Genomic DNA, 21,891 nt, shown 5'->3' with positions numbered 1-21,891 from the left:
GTATCTATCTCATATCTCTCTACCTCACTATCACATATCTATTTATCTCCTATATATCTCATATCTATCTATTTATCTCCTATCTATCTCATATCTATCTATTTATCTATCTATCTCCTATCTATCTAATATCTATTTATCTATCTAATATCTATCTATCTATCTCCTATCTATCTCCTATCTATCTCCTATCTATCTATCTATCTCCTATCTATCTATCTATCCATCTATCTATCTATGTATCTATCTATCTCATATCTCAATATCTATCTATCTAACTATCTATCTATCTAATATCTCCAAGTAGCATCCATTACAAAAATACCCTCAACTTAGTAGGAAATGCTATGGTAGATAATATCGTAAGTAGAGAAAATATGTAATATATGTAAATTTCAGAAATTCTGACCATTGTTTCCTAGGGGAAATAGCTTGAAAATCGTAATGTAATAATGCTGAATAGCTGATTGTGAGAAATGTTAATAGATCAGAAAGTGATACTAAGTCTTCCAAATGATCTTGTGACTAATACATTGGATACATCTATAGGGATCCTCCTTACATAATCTGTAGGTTACTTGTAATTCTATCAGCAAATTACTGATAATCTAGTTTAGACCCTGCGTCCCTCTGAAAAAAATATAGAGCTGTAACAGAACTCAGCCTTATCCGGAAAATGAGGGGAGTGCGAAGTCTGTGCTGCATGCCAAGGAAAGAGAGAAAAACAGATAATAATAAAAACAAGGACGGCATTTTTAGGGCAGCGTTATATTGTATTTCCCTGAGACGCCGTAAACCTACGAAGATCTACATTATAAAATAAATATTGTCCAAACTGCCTACCAAGAATACAATAAAGGAAGGAGGGGAGGTGCCAACCTCTAAAACTTCAGACCAACGTAAAATAAAAAGTTTTCCAAAAAGTTGCATAAAAAAGCATTTAAATAACTGCATTCGAATCATATTTTAATAGATGTATTACCTGGTGTGGAATATCAGTTGCTCAGTATTGGCCCATCAAAATGAAAACGTTTAATAAATACTCAAAAACATCCCCCCCTCTATGATCGGGTCACCCCTACTTTTTTTTATTAAACATACTCTTTTTCTTTAATTGTTGATATTTTATTTCTGTTAATCCGATTATTGCAGTGACATCACATTCGAGCTGTTCGCTGTCATCACCCACACAAACTGTGGATCCTAATAAATTATTAAACCTCCATCTATTTGTCATATTTGCCATGGCTATAATAATCTCACTATTATATTGAATTATTCTTTTTTTTGGGGGGGGGGGGGGGGGTTGTCTATCCAGATTCTGATGGGAATGAACTATATATAAAACATTATTTACTACCGAAGTATTTTCTATCCTTCCACCTCTAGAGTCTTTCTATCAATTTTGAACTATTTCTGGATACTTTAATTACTTATTTCCACAAAAATTCTGCATACTAATTTTATAAACTTAGTTATTCCAAATTTAAGAAAAACACAATATTTCATAAATGAAAAAAAAAAATATATAGAAAATTAATATTTAGGGAAATGCGGTATAAATTAGAACAGGCAGACGGGCATCGGGGATCAGTGGGAACATGAAAGTAATACATTATTTTTCCATTTAAAATCAAAAATTCATTTTAGAATTTTTTAAATTGATATTAAATTTTAAAATAATTTAATAAAATTTAATAAAAATTTAATAAAATTTAATAAAAAAAAAAAAAAGCAATACATTACTGCTGAGGCTTCAACAATTGTGATGATCTGTCATTTATAAACCGCAGCTATATTTGCCTCTTATCAGTACAATTCCCTATATATTCAGTTTGGATATTGCAACCATTCTGCGTCTCGCGCTCCCATCCTAATATCAGGCGCCTCTTCCTACCGCTGCAACAGGTTCCTATGAAGCCTGAAAGGTCAATACTACATATTCATGTTTTTAGTTTTGTTTTTTTAAGTACTACCATTTACTTGGAAATCCACATATAATCCCGAGCCGAGGATACAATAAAAAAATATTAAATGTCATTTCAAACAAAAAGGAAAATTAACCCCTTAAAAGTTATTCGAAATTAAAGATCTCAGTGAGTCTATGAAAGGCAGAAATATAGAATATGTGGATATGGAAAATATGAGAGTATCTTAAGTCCTATGAGGGGGATCCTCAGTAATGGGACATGGATGTTACTAATAGATGACTTATTACACTAGTGTGCTTTATAATGCATGGCTGCAGCTATAAGGACATATGTTAAGGCTGCAATGATGTCTGTGCGTTAGTCAGGTGCAATTCTATAAATCTAATTCAGATTTCTTGGACTTTGGGGCAAAAAATGAAATTAAAAATTGGAAGGCTTTTAGCAGGTGCTTCATATAATTACCCTGTTTCTCTGAAAATAAGACATAGCCTGAAAATAAGACCTAGCATGATTTTCCAGAATTGTTGAGGACGCAAAATGATTTTTCAGGCTTTTTGAGGATGCTTGAAATATAAGCCCTACTCCAAAATTAAGCCCTGCTAACAGTTAATTAAAAAAGTCAATTTAAATAGTGTCCAGGCAGCTATACATGTAAAAAAGTTAAACCACTTTGAACAAAAATTAATATAAGACACTGTCTTATTTTCGGGGAAACACGCTACTTGTATAACCCTCCCAGAAAGACAAATAGGAGACGATCATACAGGTAGGGGAATGGGGGCACCGGTGCATTCATGTAACACTGAATATCATTCAAATGATTCTCCTAGTAGTGAAGGTTTACTTATGGGTTGTTCACACGGACAATAATAGCTGATCTGTAATCAGCATATAATAATCAGGTGTAAATAATACTCTTTCATCAAGCTGAACTCTGATGGATATTCTGCCGTAGGTGTTTTTAACATTGTTCCTGAACCTGAACTACAAGTATATATGGAGCGGGACATATAGAAATTAGAAAAATATATATATACATATATGGAGCCGGACCCGCACCCCTATTGTTTCCATCAGCTGATTACTATGTAACCGCGGTTCTGTAATGTTTGTATTTTGTCTTTCTGTATCCCCCGTCTATGCAAACGCTGCTGGATATGTTGGCGCTATACAAATAAAGATTATTATTATATATATATATATATGTGTGTATAAACGGCTGAGTGAATGGCGGGGGGTCAGGAGGCTAATGGGCATAGTGGCTCACTTCTTGGCTTGTTCTATATTGTTTTCTATGCAGATTTTTAGTACCGGGACACATATAATTGTAACTAGAGAAATAGATATGAGATAGATAGATAGATAGATGGATAGGAGATAGATAGGAGATAGATAGATAGATAGGAGATAGATAGATAGGAGATAGATAGATAGATAGATAGGAGATAGATAGATAGATAGATAGGAGATAGATAGATAGATAGATAGATAGATAGATAGATAGATAGATAGATAGATAGGAGATAGATAGATAGATAGATAGATAGATAGATAGATAGGAGATAGATAGATAGATAGGAGATAGATAGATAGATAGATAGGAGATAGATAGATATGAGATAGAGAGATTGATATGAGATAGATAGATAGGAGATAGATAGATAGGAGATAGATAGATAGATAGATAGATAGATAGATAGATAGATAGATAGATAGAAGATAGATAGATAGATAGATAGATAGATAGATAGGAGATAGATAGATAGGAGATAGATAGATAGATAGATAGGAGATAGATAGATAGGAGATAGATAGATAGATAGATAGATAGATAGATAGGAGATAGATAGATAGATAGATAGATAGATAGATAGGAGATAGATAGATAGATAGGAGATAGATAGATAGATAGAAGATAGATAGATAGATAGATAGATAGATAGATAGATAGATAGATAGGAGATAGATAGATAGATAGATAGATAGATAGATAGATAGATAGATAGGAGATAGATAGATAGATAGATAGGAGATAGATAGATAGATAGATAGGAGATAGATAGATAGATAGATAGATAGATAGGAGATAGATAGATAGATAGATATGAGATAGATAGATAGATAGATAGATAGATATGAGATAGACAGATATGAGATAGATATGAGATAGATAGATAGATAGATAGATAGATAGATAGATAGATAGATATGAAATAGATAGATAGATATACAGATAGATATGAGATAGATAGATAGATAGATAGATAGGAGATAGATAGATAGATAGGAAATAGATAGGGAGATAGATAGATAGATAGATAGATAGATAGGAGATAGATAGATAGATAGGAGATAGATAGATAGATGATAGATAGATAGATAGATAGATAGATAGATAGATAGATAGATAGATAGATAGATATAACACAGATTATTACTGGCCATTAACCTTGACTAAAAATCCATTGTATAATTTGATAGCTAACAGAAATTTCCCATTATTTGGTTCTCCCCGTATTCTTGGTTTAGACATTGCAAAATGTAACACTTTTGACCCCAATTTAATATAATTTTTTTTTACATTATCTCAGCTGTAACACAAATTGCCAAACCTCCTAAACGGGCATTTTCTGACCAATGTCCAGCACAGCTGTTCAATCTTCTACTGTAAGGCACAAGGCTTTGGCAGAGAATGGGTTAAAGTGTGGCACTAACCCTGTGAACATTCTGCAGTGTCAGTAGTAAGGCTCGGGACAGTTTTGCATTTTATTTATTCTACCTCTGAAAAACTTAACCCAGTACTTCCCCCCGCCGGCACCCAGAGTGCCTGTATCCGCCTCCTTGTATATCTCCGACCTCTCGTTATACAGCCATGTTGTGCAGAATGGGGTGGAGAGTAGCATCTCCAATCCGGGCTGAAATCGCTCTATTTGTACTTTCTTTATTAGATATTTTTGTAACATTTTTTGTTCTAATTCTGAGACATTTTCCCCTTTGATTTACTCTACATATATTACAATATCTGGGCCATAAAGGGTTATTTTTTTATCTTTGATACAAATATAAAATATCTTTAAAAAAATAATCGTTATTAAATCGGGTTCTAAGAAGATAAGATCACGTCTCAAAATATTCTGAAAAGGTGCCATTGGCTCAACATGAAGCTTCATTATAATATACATATAATATGAGTATGCTATAATATACATTATAATATAACGGCCTTAGTGAGACTAATGGAAAAAAAAATCCTTTGGAATTGCACATTTATCTTATTTTTCTTTTATTTAAACGTGAATTCTCCTAACTGCGATTATTCTAGCTGTTGGCTTCGCCCTCAGCGGCTCCTAAAACTACAACAACAGCCCAAAACTTTCATTCTGTGTAAATGACAATATGAACTCTTACATGCGGCATATAAAGTCCGGCGTAACCTGGCGGTATGATACAGGCTTATTTGTACTCAATAGATATTGCTGCCATGGAGGGTTAGGGACAATAACACGGCGGATCTGTGCGACGGATGGGATCGCAGTCCGTAGCAACGATAATATCATAAGAATGAAAAATAAAAAAAATATGAAAAATTCTAAATGAATCCCACTGATTTCTTGTGTGTTCCCCTTTAAATATTTTCACACCAGCTGTATAACCTCCATTTATGATGTAATCATTATATATCATGTATGTTATTTGCAATCCCACTGATTTCTTGTGTGTTCCCCTTTAAATATTTTCACACCGACCGTATAACCTCCTTTTATGATGTAATCATTATATATCATGTATGTTATTTGCAGTAGTTCCTATTAGACTGTTCATGCAGTTTGTGACTCCGAACTGGAAGTCCTGGACGGAGCGGCCGTGGAACAAGCGTCCAAAGTGGTAGAAAAAAAAAACCTGCTTGACTTCCAGCCGCCTGAAGTGGAAGCTTACTTCCGAACGTGGAAAAAAAAATGCGCTGAGAGCAGCATTTTTAAAGTCGAATCTCCTTTTTAGTTGATGGCCCTAAACCCCACCCCATCTGCGCCCCTCCCTAATCTACATAACAGCATTAATCTCGCTCACCGTGGATTCGGCTCGCCGGTATCTCCATTACTTTCAGGGTTCCATCAGCAGCTGCTGTAAGGAACTAAATGTTGCCGTCTGAAGTTCAGAGTCCAGAAGGACTTCGCTGAGAATATTAATTGGGTTACTTTCGGTTTTGCCTGCTAAAACACAAAGTGCTTTATTTGGGTTATATCACTTTAAATGTGCTCCAGTGTCTGCATATATGCAGATGTAGCAGAAGCGAGTTTGTCATGTAACCCTTAGAGGACTGGTGATTAATACGCCATGCATGTGACGGTATTACAGATCTGTTCTCCCCATTGCTGCACAGCCTGCATACTAGTGACACAAATTTACCTGCAGTCCTATGTAAAACTACAACTGTTATGTTAAATAACAAACTCAGCTCTGCTACATGGTGTATATTAAAGAGGGACCTGTCAGCTCCCTTGGCATGCCTGTTTTAGTAAATATTGCATTTTTTGGTGTGTTTTTTTAGAGTTTTGTGTTGTTCCGTTCCTCTGTTATTTCCCTGGAAAATATCTGAATAAATTACCAAACTCATTGCCCTTAGAGTGTGTGCCTACACTGCCATGGGCACAACTAATCGAACCGTATTACAGTGTTTAGGGACACACTCTATGACAAGGAGAACAGTAACAGCCAGTTGTTAATGAATTTAGAAATTTCCAGGAGGAATAACAGAGGAACAAGAGGGAAAAGAGTTCTAAGAAAAACTGCCCCGAAATTGTTCTCACAGGGTGAATGTAAGTATACAACAGTTCTTGAGCATCTTTTCTCAAAGCTCCACATTTTGCCACTCCTTCCTCTGTTGTTCCCTTTAATTTATGGGTGTTACCAGTTGGGGAAGGGGAGTCCCTACACACTCTGACACTATCCAATCAGTGCTGACTCTGTAGATCACACGCCTTTGACAAGAGTACTGGTACTGCCCAGTTGTCAACTTATTCATTAATTTCCAGGAGGAACAACAGAGGGAATGTACAACATTGAGTTTTAAGAAATGATGCAGCAGAATTGTTATGAAGTACATTTTCCTGGTTTTCTGTTGTGGTTTACGCGAATATTCATTTGTGAGGCAGAGTTTCCCAAAAAATAATTTGGGCGCATAATTAAAAGCAATATTAAAACCAGTAGTCGCCATCTGAGGACAGCGCCGTGCTTGTCTGTAGAGTACATGGCACATGCATGACAAAGGGGCTGCGGAGGGGCCCGTGGTGTTCATAACCTACGCTGAAGCTCATGTTGGCAGTGTGAGCCCAGAACCTCTCAGAAGTATGTATGAATATTCATGTGGTGCCCGCACCTTGCCACAACTAATATTTAACCTCTACCATGTCAGCAACTGCCAGGCACACTACGGAGGAACTTCATGCTGCAACGAACGGGTGCGCAGAGTCATGGAGATGGGTTTAATAGTTACCAGGTGGGACCTAATATAAAAGCATCACACACAGATGTAATACAGATCTATAGTATGCCTCCTACTGGGCTCTATGGCCCTGATACAGAGGCACACTGGCTTCATAGTTGCAAACCTTACTGCTTTGCATACCCTAGTATGTTTTCTTAAGGAGGCCCTCTAACCTGTCTAAGCCCTCCGCCACATCGGTTTACGTAAATAATTGTATCCCCTATAATTAGAGATGAGCGAACGTACCCGTTTAGGGCGATTTCGCAATCGAGCACCGCTTTTTTCGAGTAACTGACTACTCGGGCGAAAAGATTCGGGGGGGGGCGGGGGTGAGTGGGGGGTTGCAGAGGGGAGTGGGGGGGGGGGGAGAGAGAAAGCTCCCCCCTGTTCCCTTGCCGTGAGGGTGTTCTGCGCTGTAACCTGCAGGAAGGTGCGTGGCCCCTTCTTCATCCAGGAGGAAACAATCTCAGGGGTCTCATACCGGGACACTACAGATATGGCGTCTGTGGCACCTGATCCGGTTTCATCTTCCATCAGGATGGGGCAACCTCCCCCCAATTCACAATGACGTTCTCCTTGGCCTCCGCGTTCCTCGGACCTTACACCTTGTCATGTTTCCTCTCCAGTAGTGTTAGAGTCTACATGCCCCCCCTCCCGTACCGCCCACCATGCTCCGCGGCCTCCCAGAAGCCATTGCATCAATCCGTCGTGATCCGCCAGGACTGTGACCGCAGGCTCCATGTGTGTCCGGTGACAGAGGGGCCACACTGATCACCGCTGATGGGGGAAACATTTTTGATGTTTTGCACCAAAACTTTTGGGATTTTTTGTTTTCATGAGATTTCTGTCTCGGAGGGTCATTAAAAGTGAGTAATGAGTGTCTGAAATCAGGAAGATCATTTGTAATAACCCCGGATTGTAACAATCCCATCATTTCCATTTCTTTTTTTCTATTAAAACAGGTGAACAGACAACAAAAAGCCGACCCTGAGCCGCGAGCGGGACGCTAGCCGACTACCTGAAGAAGGGTGAGGGCAGAAAGTAACGTTACTGTTCGTGCATCTGCTGATGGAGACGCTTCAGAAAGGTTGTCAGATGATATACGATACGCTGGTATACAATATGGAGTTATTGGGTACTCTAGAACAACCTTCATCGTTCCCCCAGTCTGCAGTGGGCATAGAGAGCCATGATGGCAGATAATATACTTACCAAGTGCTACATTGATGAAACGTTGGCTCCAGTCTGGTCCCCCGTGCCCCATGTGGCCCGTGCTGGGCAAACCCAATCCCAGAAGACCTTTTCCTCATTAATGTCTATGAGAGTCACACAGAGGTGCTCATGTATGTAGAACAACGGGGACTGGACCCGAGCCGACATCCCATCGATGTAAAGATCGGTAAGTGTATTATCTGACCTAAGGTGCTCTCTATGGCAACTGCACCCATGGGAGATGCGAAGTAGTTTCCATAGAGTGACCCTTTAATAGAGGGGGTCCTCATCTATTAGCCAGAGTGGAAAGCAATTACAGAGCGTCTCTGTCCAAAGTGGGCAAATCCTTAAAGGGAATCTGATATCTGATACCTACCTTTAGGCCTCATGGAGTTTACCCATGGAGTCATGGGATGAAAGTTTTATACTTACCCCCCCCCCCATTGTTGTCCTGATGGGAATGCTGAAAGCTGCTGTTGAGTAGCGTGCTCATTCTAATTTTACAATGGGCGGACTACTTGGCACACCGCTCAATGCATTTAGCAGCGGCTTTCACATGGGGGAACAACAGGGAAGGTAAGTATAAAACTTACATCCCCGGACTCCACAGGTCACCTACTTCCATCCCATAAGCTTAGGTTCTTGGGCAAAAACTAGGCGACCAACTCCCTTTAAAGGGAACCCGTCAAATACTTTATGCCGCCCTCAATGAGGACAACAAAGTAGTGACTGATCCATTGATTGCAGCGATCTGTCACATATGTGGCAAGGTCTAGTAGTCTTTGCCCACTTACATAGTAACATATTCTTTAAAAAAGACGTGTCCATCCAGTTCAGCCTATTACCCCCCCCCCCCGCCTCCACCTCCCCAATGTTGATCCAGAAAAAAAGACAATGAGATAGAAGTAGAGATGAGCGAGCGTACTCGTCCGAGCTTGATATTCGTTCGAGTATTAGCGTGTTCGGGATGCTCGTTACTCGTAACAAGCACCACGCGGTGTTCTGGTTACTTTCACTTTCTTCCCTGAGAAATTTGCGCGCTTTTCTGGCCAATAGAAAGACAGGGAAGGCATTACAACTTCCCCCTGCAACGTTCAAGCCCTATACCACCCCACTGCAGTGAGTGGCTGGGAAGATCAGATGTCACCTGAGTATTAAAATCTGCCCTTCTCTATATGCGCTCAATGGGGCCAGCGGAAGCAGCGCCGACCCCATTGAGAACATATAGAAGACAAATCATTCTTCTCTGCCATAGCTGTAACAGAGAAGAACGATGTTTGCCCATTGAATTCAATAGAGCGGCAATACAGCAGGTTCCACTGAAAGCAATGGGCTGCCGGCGATCGCAGGATGAATTGTAGGGAAGGGCTTAAATATATAAGCCCTTCCCTGCAATTCATCCAGAAATGTGTTCCCATCACTTTCTTGAATTGCCCAGATTTTCACAAACGAAAACCTTAGCGAGCATCGGCGATATACAAAAATGCTCGGGTCGCCCATTGACTTCAATGGGGTTCGTTACTCGAAACGAACCCTCGAGCATCGCGAAAAGTTCGTCCTGAGTAACGAGCACCCGAGCATTTTGGTGCTCGCTCATCTCTAGATAGAAGCCAGTTTTCTTCCTTTTAGGGGAAAGAATTCCTTCCTGGCTCCATTTAACAAGTGATATTGTTACACGTACAAAGGACATCCGGGCGCTCTAGGATTTCAGGCCTCGGTCAGACGAGCGATTTTTAGTGCATGAATAGCCGCGCAAAAAAATGCACAACGCGTGTAGAAAAATCGCGTGAACGGGTGGGTTCGCACTCGCATGTCCTATCTTTGCAGGTGCGATATTTTAGCGCTCCTAAAAAACGTACATGTGAACGCTTTCATTGGAAAACATTAGTTCTAATAGAGCCACTTCTTACGCTCGGCTACTTACGCTCATCTGACCGGCCCTCGGCGAGTTCACTTGCAGCACAAGGTTACAGCTTTGGTGGGAATAGGATTTTGTAATCAATTTTTTCTTCAGTTTTTTTGGAAGGTGGATGAACAAAAAAACAGCAATTCTGGCTTTCATTTTAGTTTTTTTATAGAGTTTATCGCATGAGGTAAATAACATGCTGATTATGGTTGCGGCGATAACAATCGTGTCATTTTTTTTTCTTCCCATCAAAAAGCATTTTATTAGAGATGAATGTTGATTTTTCTTTACGTGGGATTTTTTTTCATGATACTTTATTTAACTTTTGCTCACAAGTTCCATGCAATCATTTGATCACTTCTATAATACACTGCAAAACTCTGGTATTGCAATATATTATGCATGCCTCTCACAGGGCCTATTAGGAGTGCAATTGATGGCAGATATGTTGGTCTTTATCAGGTCCCTGGCTGCCATGGAAACCCATTGACACCCAATAATCACATCTGGGTCACCAATGGACTTACAGAGGTAGCCCATTCCTTCTAAAACCACTTAGATGCCGTCATTGGTGAGAGGTTTCTCAAACTAAGGCTGCATTCACACGAACGTATATCGGCTCGGTTTTCACGCCGAGCCGATATACGTCGTCCTCATGTGCAGGGGGGGGGGAGGATGGAAGAGCCAGGAGCATGAACTGAGCTCCCGCCCCCTCTCTGCCTCCTCTCCACCCCACTGCACTATTTGCAATGGGGAGAGGCGGGACGGGGGCAGGGCTAATTCTCAGAACTTCGTCCCACCCTCGTCCCGCCTCCTTTCATTGCAAATAGTGCAGAGGGGCGGAGAGGAGGCAGAGAGGGGACGGGAGCTCAGTTCCTGCTCCTGGCTCTTCCAGGCTCCCCCCCTGCAGATGAGAACGACATATATCGGCTCGGTGTGAAAACCCAGCCGATATACATTCGTGTGAATGCAGCCTTAGGCCGTGACCCATTAGATCGGTCAGGTTTTGATTAGGTCAATCAATGATCTAATATGTATGGGGGCAGGCACATGTCTGCTCTTGGGCGGGGGAGAAGAATTAGGCATGCTGGATTGTATAACTACCCCACATAAAAGGGTATCCCTAGCACCCTGCCTGTCTTAAAGAGAACCCGTTAGGGTGAAGCCAGAGGGGCTGGCAGTATAGCTTTGCAGTTGCTGACTTACCCCTTTTTTTTTCATTTGCCCAGACGGCCTCTTTTTACACCAGTGTGTCAAGTGGGCGGTGCCAATACTCACTTTCAGTGGGTGACGTCATACTCGATTGACAGATCAATGTTAACCATTGACCTTGAGCGGTAGGGACTACCCACAAGCCCACATGACAAATACCAAGCGAGGGCTGCATTTATCTGTATTAGGCGTCGGCTGGATTTTCTTTAATCTTCATTTTCTATTAGTTTTGGTTGACAGTTTGAGGATTTTGAAACCACTTCCCATTTTCCCACAGAGTTATGGTTTCAGTATACAGTTTATCCTACGTGCAATGTATCTGAGTACGCAGGGTGGCATGTTGGTGCCCCCTTGCCTCGACAGCCTGCACTGTGGCATTGCTTTCCCCAGTTTATTCCAGCCTACCTTGGCCATCATTTGATATCGCTTCCGCCTCACCAAGGACTAAAAAACAATCAGTTCTAGTTTTCATACATAATGCCGATCCCGGAAATTAAACGTCTAAACAACAAAAAAGAAAACAAACAAATCCCCCCCCCCCTGTCCTTTGCGGGTGTCATTAAGAACTTTTCTTTTTTTTTGCAGTGCGCCGCACCGTAGGGCCGTTTTCCACCCTGCCGGTATTGCAGGAGGCGTCCTTGCTCGGCAGTCTCCACTTGCACCATAACATCTTTAAATGTGTTTTCCTTTGCCTTCAGAACTCGATTGGATGAATGAAGGTTAAATGACAAAGACTATTTTATTGGAATAAAAGAAAATAGAAAATGTAGCCTTGGTCGGCCGGGATGTGGTGCAGCGGGATGAAAACAAGTGGGCGCTCCTGACAATCATTGGTTTGTATCAAATGGGTAAGTGGCTTGATATGTATCTTCACTCACACAATACAACGCCATTAAAACATTTCAGCGGGGGATCGTCATCATGAAAACACATTCTGCCCGGTGTAAGGAGGATTACATTGTAATCCTTCTGAATTGCACGTGGCAAGAACTCGGCATCTCAACAAACTTTGTCCTTTATATCACCTTCAAATCTCAAGGACGAAACATGTATTCTTCTATAGACTCTAAACTGCCCTCCTCCCTCACTAAACATCCCCGAAGGCTCTAAAATTAGACTTTCGCTACCTTGTGTTGTTTTCCTGAGTGTACCGACCTGGAGGGCACTAGAGAAGAAGCTGGGAAGGTCAAGTGCTTTACCGGCAAAGCCTGGCCAATGTTACCTTCATTAAAATGGTGGCATCCATCACATATTGTCTCCTACTTCAAATAAAACGGACATATATAAATAAATCATCTTTTAGGACTCAGTCAGGGGAGGGTTTTTTTTTTCCGTGCCTGTGTGCGCAAAAAAAAAAAATTGCGCTCCACGGATGTGCAAAATGTGCCTGATAGAAGCTCCGTGCTGTTTTTTACATGTGTGAGGAGCATCTGTGCATGTAGAAGTGCAGCTGCCTCACAAAGGACCCCTCATCACTGAACACTGTGACAGCGCTGTCACAGTGTTCAGTGATGATGGGACTGCCTGCGGGGATGAAAGAATCCCCTGTCACAACTGTGGCAAGGGCCCCAATGCCATCCCATTGCTTTCAATGGGGCCGGCGCTGCTGCCACCCCATTGAAAGCAATGGGAGCGGATTGCTATTCCCTGCTGCGGCTGTGACAGCCGCAGCAGGGCTTCACCTTGTGGTCTATGGGGCTGGCGGCTCCTCTGCCACAGCTGTCAGGAAAACCTGCAGCATCTCTGCACCATTGCATCCGCAGCTGATTTAAACAGCCGCAGCACTCCCCCTCACCTCACAATTCTTCGCGCTGCTAGTGCAATTCTTCACTCTGGGGCCTCTAGTGAGCGCAGCACCGCTGGTCAGGTGATGTAGAAATGGTGGATTTTGACTTGGTTTTTGTTGTAGAAATCCAGAGAATTTTGCCATAGAATTTTCCACTGCGAAAAATCCACTACATTTCCTCTATGAGTGAATGTGGCCCTAAGATGACACAGTGTAACGGGCCTGACACAGCCAAACCAGAGCCATACACATTACTGGCAAGATTGTACAGCTATTCGCTGCCATAGATGGATGTGGTCTGCCCGTGTGCGGTCAGTCACACCATGTTCTTCTATCCTTAACTTGTTTAGCCATTCATCATAAATACAGCAAAAGAGCAAAACTCAGTACATAAACACAGCACCAGAACCAAGCTCATGGCATAAATACAGCACCAGAACCAAGCTCATGGCATAAATACAGCACCAGAACCAGCTCATGGCATAAATACAGCATCAGAACCAAGCTCATGGCATAAATACAGCACCAGAACCAGCTCATGGAATAAATACAGCACCAGAACCAAGCTCATGGCATAAATACAGCACCAGCACCAAGCTCATTGCATAAATACAGTATGAAAACCAAACTCAGTACATAAATACAGCACAAGAACCAAGCTCATGGCATAAATACAGAACCAAGAACTATATTTCTCCTCAAGTGTTAGTGATTACAATGCAGTTATCTCCAGTGATCATAGATGATGTCATCTTAGTTTGGAATCATCCGTATTTGGTCTTCTTCTCTCTGGGTCCACTCTGATTTCTTCCAGACATGACTTGCATCTGCACATTCTCCCTGTCTTACTGCTGCATCTCCTAATGAACTTTTCAGTGCCTCACTATAGTAACCATGTGCTGCTGTGGTCCCACTAGTAATAGTGCCTTCGCTGTGGTCGCAATCAGTATTAGGACCCACCACTGTGGCCCCACTACGTAATGGTGTGTCAGCTGTGGCCCCACCAAGTAATAGTATGTCCATTGTGGCTCTATTTAGTAACATAACCTCTATTGTGGCCCCAATTAGCAATAGGACCACTGTTATGGCCCCAATTAGTTAAAGGATCCCCACTATAGCCCCATTTAGTAATATAACCCCTACTGTGGCCCCAATTAGTAATAGAACCCCTACTCTGCATACCCAATTAGTCCTAGGACCCCCACTGGTTGCCCAAGTTAATGATAGCCCTTGTTAGTAAAATTCCCCCTCCTTTGGTCCCCAACAAATGGGATCCCACTGTGGTCCCTATTAGTAATAAGAGGGACCTCTGTTCTATAATTAATATGTCCGACCTCTCTGCGGCTTTACATGTTCCTCCACATACACAGCCAGGACTTCAGTATCTCGTTTGACAGTGCGTACCGCACGCTCTCTCACACAGCATTGCATCACTTTCCGGCACACAGAGCATAGTGAACGCTTCAGCAGGGGAAGGAGAGTGATGCAATGCTGTGTGAGATGGGAGGCGGAAGTCCTGGCTGTGTGTACAAGGGAAGATGTTGTAGGTGTTACGGGCAGCCGGACTTAAAGAAGCAAGGAAGGAGCGTACCAAAACGCTTGATGACGAAGACGGCAAAATAATAAAGATAGAAAGGTCTATAGGAGTGTGCGCAGCAAGGTCTATAGGAACATGCGCAGCAAGGTCTATAGGAACGTGCGCAGAAAGGTCTATAGGAACGTGCGCAGAAAGGTCTATAGGAACGTACACAGCAAGGTCTATAGGAGTGTGCGCAGCAAGGTCTATAGGAACGTGCGCAGCAAGGTCTATAGGAACGTGCGCAGCAAGGTCTATAGGAACGTGCGCAGCAAGGTCTATAGGAACGTGCGCAGCAAGGTCTATAGGAACGTACACAGCAAGGTCTATAGGAGTGTGCGCAGCAAGGTCTATAGGAACGTGCGCAGCAAGGTCTATAGGAACGTGCGCAGCAAGGTCTATAGGAACGTGCGCAGCAAGGTCTATAGGAGTGTGCGCAGCAAGGTCTATAGGAACGTGCGCAGCAAGGTCTATAGGAACGTGCGCAGCAAGGTCTATAGGAGTGTGCTCAGCAAGGTCTATAGGAACGTGCGCAGCAAGGTCTATAGGAACGTGCGCAGAAAGGTCTATAGGAACGTACACAGCAAGGTCTATAGGAGTGTGCGCAGCAAGGTCTATAGGAACATGCGCAGAAAGGTCTATAGGAACGTGCGCAGAAAGGTCTATAGGAACGTGCGCAGAAAGGTCTATAGGAACGTGCGCAGAAAGGTCTATAGGAACGTGCGCAGAAAGGTCTATAGGAACGTACACAGCAAGGTCTATAGGAACGTGCGCAGAAAGGTCTATAGGAACGTGCGCAGAAAGGTCTATAGGAACGTACACAGCAAGGTCTATAGGAGTGTGCGCAGCAAGGTCTATAGGAACGTGCGCAGCAAGGTCTATAGGAACGTGCGCAGCAAGGTCTATAGGAACGTGCGCAGCAAGGTCTATAGGAACGTGCGCAGCAAGGTCTATAGGAACGTGCGCAGCAAGGTCTATAGGAACGTACACAGCAAGGTCTATAGGAGTGTGCGCAGCAAGGTCTATAGGAACGTGCGCAGCAAGGTCTATAGGAACGTGCGCAGCAAGGTCTATAGGAACGTGCGCAGCAAGGTCTATAGGAGTGTGCGCAGCAAGGTCTATAGGAACGTGCGCAGCAAGGTCTATAGGAACGTGCGCAGCAAGGTCTATAGGAGTGTGCTCAGCAAGGTCTATAGGAACGTGCGCAGCAAGGTCTATAGGAACGTGCGCAGAAAGGTCTATAGGAACGTACACAGCAAGGTCTATAGGAGTGTGCGCAGCAAGGTCTATAGGAACATGCGCAGAAAGGTCTATAGGAACGTGCGCAGAAAGGTCTATAGGAGTGTGTGCAGCAAGGTCTATAGGAACGTACACAGCAAGGTCTATAGGAACGTGCGCAGCAAGGTCTATAGGAGTGTGCGCAGCAAGGTCTATAGGAACATGCGCAGAAAGGTCTATAGGAACGTGCGCAGAAAGGTCTATAGGAACGTGCGCAGAAAGGTCTATAGGAACGTACACAGCAAGGTCTATAGGAACGTGCGCAGCAAGGTCTATAGGAATGTGCGCAGCAAGGTCTATAGGAGTGTGTGCAGCAAGGTCTATAGGAACGTGCGCAGAAAGGTCTATAGGAACGTGCGTAGCAAGGTCTATAGGAAAATGCGCAGAAAGGTCTATAGGAACGTGCGCTGCCGCAGCTATTGGACCTTAATGCGTAGACTGGTGCATTTTTTTCATTCTCAGTTATCCTTACCATGAAAACCTCAAAAAGTCTAAAGAAAATGGAAGAGTTTCATCAAAGAAGTCATCAAGAAAACACAAGATCTTCGGTGTTTATTTAGCTCTTGCACCAATAAGGAGTCGTTATTCGCATAATTTCACATGCATCAGGAAAAAGAACATATTATGATATTGCCCTAGGAATACTCCGGGTCGTACAAACACAATCGCCAAAGGAAAAAAATCCCCCGTAGGTAACATCCCCTAAAATATCATCGAAATACTTTATTATTCAAAAGGACAGCGACAATATCGAATAATATTTACAATAACGGGGCGAATGGTGGAAGCGATGAGATGTGAGCAGCAGTCGTATCGTGTGTGTAACTGTGCAGGCACTCTAGAACACAGGCCTGGTTGGCCAACTTCCAAAAGCCCATGTAGAGATGAAGTCAGCCCCACCAAAACCCTATTAAAGTCTAGTCTACAGCCCCCGACATGTATCACCTTGCAGCGTCTTCTGGGGGAACAACAACCAGGGCTATAGTGCATCAGAAAAAAGAAGCCACGCCGAGTACAGCCCAACACAGCTTGCCGATGGGCCTGTTCACCCGTCTGCTGCCAAGCAGGTTCTCGTATCGCCACCTGCCTTGGAACACGGCATTATCTAACTAACTTTATTTTTGTGAACTGTCAATAACCTAAAGTGCCTGCTGTCTTAGTAGTCCTCTTATTACATATAAATATATACAGTTGGCCCCAGGAGTATTTAGTCAGTGACACAATTCCCATATCTTCCACACCACCACAATGGGTTTAAAACAAAACCATGAAGAGGCGATTGAAGCGAAGACCCAAAAAGGTTTTGTGCAAAACTGTTCCATAGTCCATCCATGGGCCCATTGACTAATAAGCAGTTTCATGGTATGGCTTGTTACTGCAATATTTCATGACAAGTTAAAGAACTAAGAGGTCCGGAGTTGATTCCAAATTTACATTTGGTGGCCATTCATGGGAACTCTCAATATGTAGTCCAAAAAGGGGTCAACGCAGGTGGCCACCATTAGGCTGAGTGATAACAAAAACATCAGGAGCGGCCACATCTACAGTTTGGTGTATGCTTAAACACTGTGTACATCTTTGCACTCTTTTTCTTTAAATTATTGTGTTTTTAGAAATAAAAACTTTTTGTAGTTGCTTTTCATTAAAAGTTTCTAATTGTTTGACTTCTATGCTTGTACTGTTCTTCAAGGCACTGCAAACTGCAGGACTGAAATTTTAGCTAATTCTGTCGGAGTAAACTGACTGACTCCTCCTCTAGCCTGCAAACTCGCATTCATTGCCTTACAGGGGGGTTGCTTGACAGTGTCATTAGTTGGTGGAGGAGATGCAATGGGTGTGGTTATGCTACACAGCCTCTAAAAGAAGAGAGGGTAGGGGGCGCTGAGCTTGTGCACATTCATGAAAAAGACCAGCTGATCAGTGCTAGAAAAGCCACAGAGCCAGAAACCTGAATGCAGGAAACCCCACAAACCAAGTATGAGGCTTTCTAAATGCATGAGAAAGAAAACTAATTGCAAAAATTTATTTTCCGCACGTACTTAGTAATATATATGTATGTGTGTGTTGATTTTTTAATGTAGGAAGGTTTTCATAGGCTTTAAAAATAAAGGAAAACATTGGTGAGCACAGCAACTCCAAAAAGCCTAAAAGATCATGTATTTTTTATTTTTCCTATGTTTTTTGTGAGGTGACGTGTAATTTTTATTGATAATATTTTTAGGTACATAGGACTTTTTTTTAGTCCCCATAGGGGACTTGACCTTGAGGTTCTTTGATTGGTCATACAGTATAGTGCAATAATATAGTATTGCATTACACTGTATTTTAATCAGCATTCTATTAAGATGTGCTGCAGACACATCTGAAAAGAAAATAGTCATGGCAACTGGACAGCCCCCTGTGATCTAATTTTGGGAGGTGGGCTGTTCTGGACTTTTCTATCCTGATAGCTATATTTAAATGACTTTATCAGAATTAACAGCAGCATTTAAAGGGTTAACAGTCATGCAGCTGCTGCAGGTTGGTGTTAGCTGTTAAAGATAGCCACCAGCTGCTACGTATGGGGTGGGCTTGGCTTCTGAGCCCACTCCATTCAGTGACGGCTAACATGCGCCATACATGTACAGCACACATCGGCAAGGGTTGATTACATTGTGTTTCTTTATAATCATGACTTAAATATCACTGAAGAGGTATTCAAGGAGTTTACTGATAAGTCATCAGTTGTTGACCAGCAGGGATCTATTGCTCAGGATTCCCACCAATCAGCTGATCCTCACCCCACTGTCAGTGCAGCAGAGCTAGACATTGTCATCGGTGGTCAGGGCCGGAAGCAATGGGCATGAAGCTTTTATTAGACTTCCGTCCCTGACCACCGATGACGTTGTCTGTCCCCACTGAACTGACAGCGGGTTGGAGTTTCAGCTGATCGGTGGAGATTCCGAGCAGAGGGCCTATGCCAATTAACTATGCATGACCTATCCTAAGGGTAGATCATCAATAGTAAAAGTGATGACCCTTTAATATTAGATAATAATTAACCTAAAAAATAAGACCTACCCTGAAAATAAGTCCTACCCTGATCTTTTGGGAATTTTAAAGAGGCTTGAGATATAAGTCCTACCCTGAAAATAAGCCCTAGCGCCATTACATTAAAAAAAAGGAATACATTACATAGCAGGTTCGGTCTACGACCCTCCTGCTGCTCCACGGTGCACCGAGGCGCTTCTTGCAGTCCTCTGCTGCCCATAGAAGATCATTTCCTGGTTACGGGATTCATAAAACCTGCCTCCAGAAAGCGATGGCTCTAATTGGTTCTTGAGCGCTGCTCAGCCAATTAATGCAGCGCTTGATGAACCAATGTGATGGCTGCATTGATTGGCTGAGCAGCGGTGGAAGAACCAATCACAGCAATCGTGTTGTGGAGGCGAGATTTTATGAATTGGCCAATCAATGCCGTGGCTCAGCCAATTCATAAATTCTGCCTCCACAACAGAATGGCTGTGATTGGTTCTTCGACTGCTGCTCAGCCAATCAATGCAGCGCTCAATGAACCAATCACAACCATCATATTGGTTCATTGAGTGCTGCATTGATTGGCTGAACCAATCAGAGCCATCACTTCCTGGAGGCGGGATTTATGAATCCCATAACCAGGAAGTGATCTTCTGTGGACTGCCAAGAACTGCAAGAAGCATGTCAGAGCTGTGGAGAGCAGTGTGAGGGACTGGGACTGAGCCTGCTAGGTAAGTATAATAAGACATCCCCTAAAAATAAGACCTCTTTGGGGGCAAAAAGTAGTATAAGACAGGGTCCTATTTTCTGGGAAACATGGTAGACCACATATTATCAGTACTCAATGCCGGAATCCGGGTTTTTCCAAAGGTTCAGTTTTTCCTGCGTACACGTATGCATATACTGTATATGTACAATGGTGTCAATTTTGAATATTTTTGAAAATATTAGGAAAATGCTACTATTTTAACAATGTAGCTTTTCCTTTTCTACTTTGCCTTCATTAAAGATTTCTAATAAATCCTTTCACAAAAAAATGCCCAACTAAGACTATGTCCATGTAAAAACATAACAATCAACACTTACTCGAGGTTTCGTAAATTCTGAGGTTTATAACCCAAACCCTTTCACCACAAGGCCTGCCGCAGCGCATGCCAGCTAACACCACATCTCATGTGCTAATTACACAGGAAGCAAAACATTTGGACTGAAACCTTCATTTATTTTGTTGATATACTACATATGACTCCTCCGAGGCACTTCTCAAGTAGAGGAGTAACACGTCATACCCCGAGACGTGCAACAATATCGTAAAACCCAGCGGTGTGAAATGTGCCGACCCCGGCGCCGAGCACAGGATCTCCTTGTTACAACCATTTCTTGTTTTCCCTAAAGGTCATCAGACGTCTTTTTTTGGAAAGTCTTCAAACAGTCGATGTGTCCGAGCGCCGTGCAGCTGCGGAGATTCTGAAGGTGGCGTCTGGCTGTATCTTCGGTTTGTATGATGGGACGGCTCTGTAGTTTTAGTCCCGTTAACTCTTCGATGATGTGCAGAACAGAGAAAATAAATACAAATGTAATAAATCCTTTTAAAGTAACCCTGCGGTTTTGAAATTAAAGGGGTTGTCCCGCGCCGAAACGGGTTTTGTTTTTTTTTTAACCCCCCCCCCCCCCCCCGTTCGGCGTGAGACAACCCCGATGCAGGGGTTAAAAAAACAAACCGGGTAGTACTTACCCGAATCCCGGCGTCTTCATACTCACCTGCTGAAGATGGCCGCCGGGATCCTCTCTCTCTGTGGACCGCAGGGCTTCTGTGCGGTCCATTGCCGATTCCAGCTTCCTGATTGGCTGGAATCGGCACGTGACGGGGCGGAGCTACACGGAGTCGGCATTCTGCATGAGCGGCCCCATTGAAGACAGCAGAAGACCCAGACTGCGCAAGCTCGGCTAATTTGGCCATTAGAGGCCGAAAATTAGTCGGCACCATGGAGACAAGGACGCCAGCAACGGAGCAGGTAAGTATAAAACTTTTGATAACTTCTGTATGGCTCATAATTAATGCACAATGTACATTACAAAGTGCATTAATATGGCCATACAGAAGTGTATAGACCCACTTGCTGCCGCGGGACAACCCCTTTAAATTCTGTCCTTGGACAGGAGGGGCAGGTGTATATTACCTAGAGGTGTTCTTCTCTGCCGCCCCTCCAATCCGCTGGTTTCAGGTCCTGTTTTCAGCCAACCGAGCACTTTTCCAGCTACCTAATTGGGCACTGCTCTCTGATTGGTCACATGAGCTGCTCTTGCCAATTAGAGAGCTAGCAAAGTGCATTAGTAGTCTAACACTACCAATGCACTGTGGGGATTAGGTAGTCTGGGTTTGGCTCAGTCATCTTGGACAGCCAAAGATGGGACCTGAAATCCGTGGATCCGTGGGATGGCAGAGAAGAACCACTGCAGGTAATATATCCTCAACCTCCCCTGGTCACA

At 42.8% G+C, this 21,891-nt stretch overlaps 1 long non-coding RNA gene across 3 annotated transcripts in view; it reads left to right on the top strand.

The window, feature by feature from the left end:
- LOC136610986 (uncharacterized) overlaps positions 1-21,014 on the top strand; it is a 49,255-nt gene extending 28,241 nt beyond the window's left edge. The window contains exons 1-4 of one of the 3 annotated variants that reach the window (XR_010790209.1): positions 7,365-7,428; positions 8,379-8,444; positions 12,445-12,594; positions 20,797-21,014. This is a non-coding gene — a long non-coding RNA (uncharacterized lncRNA). Of the gene's footprint in view, positions 1-7,364; positions 7,429-8,378; positions 8,445-12,444; positions 12,595-16,848; positions 18,022-20,796 lie in introns of those variants that run through there. The other 2 variants (XR_010790207.1, XR_010790208.1) reach the window with 2 other exon arrangements.
- Positions 21,015-21,891: the final 877 nt, after the last annotated feature.

This window comes from Eleutherodactylus coqui, chromosome 2 (genome assembly GCF_035609145.1).
Source record: "Eleutherodactylus coqui strain aEleCoq1 chromosome 2, aEleCoq1.hap1, whole genome shotgun sequence".
Taxonomy (NCBI): domain Eukaryota; kingdom Metazoa; phylum Chordata; class Amphibia; order Anura; family Eleutherodactylidae; genus Eleutherodactylus; species Eleutherodactylus coqui.
The sequence above is the reverse complement of the archived record's forward strand: the minus strand, read 5'-3'. Positions and strand labels throughout refer to the sequence as shown.